The sequence below is a fragment of the Micromys minutus genome, assembly GCF_963924665.1.
Source record: "Micromys minutus genome assembly, chromosome: 1".
Classification (NCBI taxonomy): Eukaryota; Metazoa; Chordata; class Mammalia; order Rodentia; family Muridae; genus Micromys; species Micromys minutus.
This window is the reverse complement of record NC_137969.1, coordinates 257,650,816-257,659,529: the sequence shown is the minus strand read 5'-3', so window position 1 is coordinate 257,659,529 and position 8,714 is coordinate 257,650,816. Positions and strand designations below refer to the sequence as shown.

General features: G+C 35.9%; 1 gene segment (V, D, J or C); it reads left to right on the top strand.

The window, feature by feature from the left end:
- The first annotated feature begins 2,703 nt into the window (after positions 1 to 2,703).
- Positions 2,704 to 3,117, top strand: LOC308418535 (Ig heavy chain V region 108A-like). The segment is given in 1 exon: positions 2,704 to 3,117.
- Positions 3,118 to 8,714: the final 5,597 nt, after the last annotated feature.

The window sequence follows — 8,714 nt, the reverse complement described above, 5'->3', positions numbered from 1 at the left end:
TGCATTACTTGACACAGATGAGACATCTATCTTAATGTCTCACCAAAAACCTAAGATTGATCACAAAGGAGGAATTGGAAAGAACATAATGTCAAAAATGTTTGATGTATAGACATAAAATAAAGTCTCAGGACTTGATATGGTTAGATGAGCTCTCAGCAGCTAATGTTGCCATCACAATTCATGAACAATCAAGTTCAAGGTGTCAAAGTTACAATCTGAGAGCTGTGCAATAACTGATCAGATTAGAATGTCTCCTGGAAACCTTAGTAATAAGAATTTAATCACTGCACATTAAAATATAAAAATTCAATTTTTAAAATTCTCTTCTTAGGATCACACATATAGACTGGTACACATGTGTTCTATTCTCACCACTAAACATAGTATACAATTTTAGAAATGTTACAACATAGATAAGGAGGGATACCTTAGGACCCACATGAAAATAAGGGTTTGTTGATGTTTGATAACCAGTGAGGAAAATTTACTCAAATTTTAGTAATGATTTTGAAGGATCCCTATGTACTATTGAATGACCTCACCCCTGTGTATATAAATAGGAGTAATTGGACATGCTATATTATTAGTCAATGAAATAAGTAAGTTATGGTGTTGAGAGAAAGAGACATATTGGAAGGTCCCAGGGGAAACTAGAGGTAATAGTAGAGGTAGATATAATCATAGTGCATTTCATTTATGAATAAAAATTGCAAAGAATAAAAATAATCTGTAAAGTAGATATATCAGTTTTGTATATGTTTAGAGTAGTCATGCAAATTTATTTGGTACACCATGACAATGACAATTTCCTCAATAAACCCTACCTTTCATTTTCTTACCCTCTTATTTTTCATTTTATTATACTAAACCGTTTCATTTAAACATCATTATGTATTTCTATGCATATCCCTACATAACTGTCCAGCATGTAAAAACTCCTAGAGCCTCATTCTATGTCTGTGTTTCTAACATGGCTTCCTTTAATACAGTCATCTCCAGTTGCATCTAGTTTACTAAAATTGACATAAGTAATTTATTCATTTTTGATGGAAAGTGTGTTGATATATATATATATATATATATATATATATATATATATATATATATATATATATATATATATTATATTATATTTACTGTGTGTGCCTGTGTGCATATATTCATGTCATCTTGATGCAATCTTTTTTGACACATAGTTTATCTACTTAATTTACTTGTAATGGTATTGCTGCCATAATACTTTTTAAAAATGATCTTATTGGATAGTCTCTCTATTTGCATTTCAAATGTTACCCCCCACTGTTCCCTTTGCCCCCCTTTCATTTGTCTCCATACAGGCGAAACCTCTCCCAATCATCCTCAGTACCTTGAAATTTTCCTCATTGGGAAAACACATCCTCATTGGACGTAAAGTCTCTTTTCACATAGATGCCAGACACTGCTATTCTCTACTACATATGCAATTATAGCCATGGGTCTCTCCATGTGTGCTCAGTGTTTGGTGTTTTAGTTCATGGAAGTTGTGGAGGAGTATCTTGGTTGATAATGTTGTTCTGCCCATGGAGTTTCAAACCTTTTTGTTCCTTCATTCCTTTCACAAGTCCCTTCACTGCACTCCCCATGTTCAGTCTGATGGTTATCTGCAACCATGGTCAACTGTATCTGTATGACTTTGGCAGATCCTCTGAGGAGTCATCCATATCTGGTTTCTGCCAATAAACACTTCTTGGCATCAGCTCTAGTGCTTGGGTTTGGTGGCTGCATATGTGTGGATACCCAGGTGAAGAAGCCTCTGAATGATCTTTTCTTCAAACCTTGATCCTGTACTAGCTCTTGTATTTCCTCCCATGAGTGTTTTGTTAAGTCTTCTAAGAAAGACTGAGGCATCCACATTCTGGTCTTTCTTCTTTTTGAGCTTCATAGGTTCTGAATTGTTTCTTGTGTATTAAGAGTTTTCTGGGGCTTATGTCCATTTATCAGTGAGTGCATACTATGTGTGTTCTTTTGTGACTAGGTTATCTCACTTAGGATAATGTTTCAAGTTCCATCTATTTGCCTACCAATTTCATGAGGTCATTGTGTCATATACCTGAGGAGAACTCCATTGTGTAAATGTAACAAAATTTCTGCTGACATAATACTTAATGTATAAATATTTTGAAGTATTATAACTTTTGGTCATTTGGATGAGCTTTTCATTATATAACATGTTTGAATAACAAATATTAGTTGTAAGTGTTGATAGGAGGTTGTTCTTTTAATAATTTACCTTTTATTGAAAGTTGTCATCACTTTTGTCTTCCCTGTACTTACCTAAAAATCTCTCTGTCACCCATGTCACAAGGGGTCCACTGTCTCAGGCTACACATCTTTTTAATGCATTGGCAATAATGTTATATCTGTGGCCTCTGCACACGGTTCAGAGATGGGATGAGTTTCCTCAGACAGGATTAGGACTTGGGAATCAGCAACCTGATTACTGACAGTTGTCCTTTCTTATCTAGCAGGAACAGCTTCTTATCTAAGATGTGCCCTGATCATGAATATGTAAATCATGTGAGTCTATGCTGGTAAATATAGGGATGTCTACACTACCAACAACATAAGATCACTGTTCTCTCTAGAGTCACCGAGTACACAGGACCTCACCATGGGATGGAGCTTTATGATCCTCTTTCTGTTAGCAACAGCTACAGGTAAATGCCTCACAGTAGAAGTTTTATGGATGTGGCCATACACAGAGGTGACAATGACATTCTCTTTATCTTTCCCTCTCCAGGTGTCCACTCCCAGGTCCAGCTGCAGCAGTCTGGGGCTGAGCTGGTGAGGCCTGGGACCTCAGTGAAGATTTCCTGCAAGGTTTCTGGCTACACTATCACTGATTCTGATTATGTTATGGACTGGGTGAAGCAGAGCCATGAAAAGAGCCTTGAGTGGATTGGAAGCATTTATCCTTACAATGGGAATACTGCCTACAATCAAAAATTCAAGGACAGGACCACATTGTCTGCAGACAAATCTTCCAACACAGCCTACATGGAACTTAGGAGATTGACATCTGAAGACTCTGCGGTCTATTACTGTGCAAGGCACAGTGCTTCAACCACATCCTGAGTGTGTCAGAAACACTGGAGGAGCAGGAAGCTGCCCTAGGACTTAGATGACTCAGAGAAGTTTAGCCTGAAGTCTTGTTCATTCACAATCATTTTGAGATTTCACTTTTGTCATTTGAGATTTCCATTCTTCCTTAGAGATCTATATTTCTTTGTCTGCTTTGGAAAAGAATATGTATGGATTATATGATGTTAATTGGGATGCTCCTAGAGTATCCTCTACTTTTTTTTTCAATTTCTTCACCAGTGACCAACTCCATTAACATGATTCTTCTTTAACAGAATAACAAAACAGAACCTGTGATAATGCATGATAAAAAACTTTGGATTCTGATATAGCCTAGATCTTTCATTGGAATAGCTGGAAATAAAGTACAAAATTATTTTGACCTGTAAATTTCCACAGACTTCCGGGCAAACAAAAATTCCTATAACAGTCATAAGTTTTTATTACTATAACTATTACTATTATTATTGTTATTATTATTAATATTGTTATTTGCTTTGGAAGTGACTTCTACATTCATTGTTCTCTCTGGCTGTATGGTCCAGAATTCTAGGATTTTAGAATATAAGAGCTATTTATATTAGAATGTATAATGTAATAAGTGAAATTCCTATTTGTTGGTTAAAAGTAATATTAAATCACTTTTCACAGATCTCATTTATCATCTCACTGTGTATATGTTATGTGCAGATTCTGAGGTCTCTTGTTATTATCTGATCCTATAAAGAGTTGTGCCAGTCTCAGTAATCAGCCTTATAAAAACTATTCTTTAGAGACATATTCTGATATAGCATGAACTCTCACAGTTGCTGGTATTCCTGGGTCCTATCTTCTTTTCCCTATAGAATATTAGGAAACTATTGTGTCGCTATATCTTTGTGTGGAAGCAATCCACAGGAAGAGATGAGATTGAGAACTTAGTGCACATTGATTTTACCAACCTGGATCAGATTTTGTTCAGTCTAAGGAAAGGTAGTTTATTGTAGGTATAATTAAACTCAAGAGAATTAGGAAAAAAAGACTGCAGGCAACAATAATTTTCATAATCATTTTAAATCCAGTTATAAAATAAAGCTTAAGGTGCTTTGGTTTTTCTTTGAATGCTCATTTGATTGTGGTTGCTGTTCCTTGTACTTTTAAATCTCCCGACTATCACCTACCTGCAGCTGTGTTCTCAGCTCAGCTCCAAGAACACACTGATGTTAGGCCCACTTCTGTTATAGCTCTGACATTGGACAGCTGGATCCTTAACCAGAAACTGAGTTCCCTCAACCTCCGGTGTCTAGTTCCATCAAACCAGCATCTCTGTGGCTGTCCTCATGAATGCCTGGAACTGCACTCACTGTCCACCAGACAACCACCCTGAGAATAGCTTTGCTAAACCTCTAACAACTGTGCCTTTTCTCTTGTCCAACTTGGTTACCATGGATTAGAAAGACCAGGGAGCATTAATATTTTAAATTGTTCCAGGTAACTCGATAGCAGGGCAAAGAATTTATTGTTCAAAATCATCAGCTATCCCATCAGATTCTGAGGATGGTGGAACCACCACTGGATTTCTTTACCCCAAGGCCTTCCATGGTGTTTTGCATCTCTTCCCAAGTCCTTGTTGCAAAACCCTCCGTCTTTTTCTTTCCATCTATTTACCTCTGGTGGCTAGAAATCCCACCTTTCTTCCTTCACCAAACAATTAGATTCTACCCTCTTTATTGATATAATCAAAAATGATTATTGAACCAGATTTGATATAAGCTCCTACAGTTACCTAATTAAATGATTATTTTTTATGTTTGAAACTGTTTGCACATAAAATGATGGATGAACACTGTAAAAAATGAATGTATATTTCTATTAGAATAGACACTGATGAATCATTACAATTAAAAGCTATGCAAAGCATTAATGATATAGATATGAAAAGAAGTTAAAGAAGTTAATCATAAATCACAGCTCATTTTCAAAATAACTTTTATTTTATTTTATTTTTTTAAGAAGTTTATTTTACAAAACAAAGATAAATGTACAGATTTTAAGCATTTTTGGCATAAAATTATACAATACATTTTTGTCAGTACTTTTTCTTTTAAAGGTTTGATAGTGTGATAAAGATCCCACCAGTAACAATGAGCATAACGTACTTGTAAAACAAGATGCAACCTGGAAATAGTCAAAGTTTTCTTGGTGTGTAAAGTTTTTTTTTTTCAATGAGCAGACAGAACATGTAATACAGGGTACAACCTGGAATTTGTCAATGTGTTCTTGGTGGGTAAGGATTGAGCATGACTATTTATTTTTGTTTTGTTTTGTTTTCTTTATTTCTTGGACTTCATACAGTCTGTGAGTTGTTTCTGGGGCAGTGCGAGCCTCTGGGGTTAGCATCCCACTATCAGTGACTGCATATTATGTTTGTTATTTTGTGACTGGGTTATCTCACTCAGGATGATATTCTCTAGATGCAGCCATTTTCTTAAGAATTTGGTTAAGTCATTGTTTCTGATGGCTGAATAGTATTCCATTGTGTAAATGTACCACAATTTTTGTATCCATTCATCTTCTGAAGGACATCTGGGTTCGTTCCAGCTTCTGGCTCTTATAAATAGAGCTGCTATGAACATTGTGGTGCATGTATCTTTGTTGTGTACTAAGGTGTCTCTCGGGTAGATGCCCAGAAGTGGAATAGCTGGATCTTCAGGTAGTTATATGTCTAATTTTATGAGGTATCGCCAGACTGATTTCCAGAGTGGTTGTATTAGTTTGCAACCCCACCAACAGTGGAGAAGTGTACCTCTTTCTCCGCAACCTCGCCAGCATCTGTTGTCATCTGAGTTTTGGATCTTGGCCAATCTGACTGGTGTGAGGTGGAATCACAGGGTTGTTTTGATTTGCATTTCCCTGATGGCTAAGGATGTCGAGCACTTCCTCAGATGTTTCTCAGCCATTCGATATTCCTCAACTGAGAACGTTTTGTTTAGTTCTGTACCCCATTTTTTAATAGGGTTGTTTGATTCTCTGGTGTCTAGCTTTTTGAGTTCTTTGTATACCTTGGATATTAGGCCTCTATCTGATGTGGAGTTGGTAAAGACCTTTTCCCATTCTGTTGGCTGCCGTTTTGTTTTTTTAACAATGTCTTTAGCCTTACAGAAACACTGCAATCTCATTAATTACCATTTGTTAGTCTTTGACCTTAGAGCTTGAGCCATTGGTGTTTTGTTCAGAAAATTTTCTCCTGTGCCTATGTGTTCTAAGGTTTTCCCTACTTTCTCCTCTAATAGTTTCAGTGTATCTGGTTTAATGTGGAGACCTTTGATCCACTCACACTTGAGCTTTGTACAAGGAGATAATAATAGGTCTATTTTTATTCTTTTGCATGCTGAGTGCCAGTTGGACCAACACCATTTGTTGAATAGGCTGTCCTTTTTCCATTGAATGTTTACCGCACCTTTGTCAAAAATCAGATGACCATATACGTGAGGGCTCATTTCTGAATCTTCTATTCTATTCCATAGATGCTGGTGAGGTTGCCGAGAAAGAGGAACACTTCTCCAATGTTCATGGGGTTGTAAACTAATACAACCACTCTGGAAATCAGTCTGGCGATACCTCAGAAAATTGGACATATAACTACGTGAAGACCCAGCTATTCCACTTCTGGGCATATACCCCAGAGACACTTTAATACACAACAAAGATATATGCAACACAATGTTCATAGCAGCTCTATTTATAATAGCCAGAAGCTGGAAAGAACCCAGATGTCCTTCAGTAGATGAATGGATACAAAAATTGTGGTACATTTACACAATGGAATACTACTCAGCCACCAGAAACAACGACTTAACCAAATTCTTAAGAAAATGGCTGCATCTAGAGAATATCATCCTGAGTGAGAAAACCCAGTCATAAAAGAACAGACATAATATGCAGTCACTGATAGTGGGATGCTAAGCCCAGAGGCTCGTACTGCCCCAGAAACAACTCACAGACTGTATGAATTCCAAGAAAAAAAGAAAACAAAAGAACAAAAAAAGTCATGCTCAATCCTTACCTACCAAGAACACATTGACAAATTCCAGGTTGCACCCTGTATTACATGTAATTTTTGCTCATTGTAAAAAAACAACCTTTACACACCAAGAAAACTGTGATTATTTCCAGATTGCATCTTGTTTTACATGTACTTTATGCTAATTGTAACTAGTGGGATCTTGATCAAACTATGAAACCTTAAAAAAAAAAACCCAAGTATTGACAAAAATGTATTGTATAGTTTTATGCAAAATATGCTTAAAATATGTACATTTATCTTTGTTTCTTAAAATAAAGTTGTTAAAAAAAAAGAAAAGTCAATTTTCACAGAAACGTCTTCAACCCATTAAAGTTGGGGTATTCCCAACTTTTTAAATGGCATAGGCCTTAGTAAACCTCAGTCATATTGCTTTCAAACTGCCTCATATATATACATATATATATGTATAATTCATTTATTTATATATTTATACTCTGTCTATCATTTGAGCCTTGATCACAGGAGCACATAGTGCAATGTGTTAAAATTAATGCAGACACTCATGAATGGTCAAAGTGTTGAAATTAATTGAAAAGTACTCAGCCACAGATGAGTCACCGATACCAATCTCTCACCTAAAAGTCAAGAACCATCATAAAACAGGGAAAATAGAGAGAATGGGGTCAAAGGACATGGAATTCTATATACCGGAATTGAACTGTTCTTAGTGAACATATGAAATCTTAGGAGCTATACTTACCAGCAGCAGACACACTCAAATCAATCCAGTGAACATTAACACACTAGATACCTCAACATGACTGAGCAGGTAAAGATGTCTACTGGAAAGCTTAGCAATATCAGGTAAATGCATTAGAACTGAATGACATAAGTCATCATCTGATATTAATATATACAGCTTGGTAAATACATATCTTGAACTCACCACTAAAATAATATAGCAATTATAAAAGCATTACAACATTTATGTGAAGAAATACTTGAGGTTCCACATGAAGCTGAATGTCTTTTTGACATTTGATGACTGATAGGCCAAATATATTCAATTTTGGGAGATTTCTGGAAGTTTATTCTATAATAGTGATAATCTTGTCAATGTGCATATGGGTATCACTGATTACATTCACTGTATTACTAGGTAATGAAATAGAGGTAGTAGCATGTTGGGAAAGAGACATATTAAAAAGTCCTAAGGGGAACTACAGGAATCTAGTGCTGGTGGATTGTAGTGGGAGTCTTGAGAGTGGTCGTAGATTAAAGCATATTTCATGTGTGATAGAAAATTTTAAAGAATGAAAATTCTTCTAAAATATTGAAATAACAACTTCATTCATGTACAGAATTTTCACACATGTATTTTTTATACTTTGAATATTTTTCCTGTCACCACTTGTTCCTATTTTCTTTTTTTCCACTAGAAAATTTTACTGAAACAATATCATGTGGTTTTATAAATAGTTTTGTGTAAGTATAAAATACATAAGTTCTGGAGGCTGAGCAACTGGTGGGTGGGAGACCTGGGCTGCCGGGGAGCAGAGAGATCTCTGCGAAGTGCACACGGAAA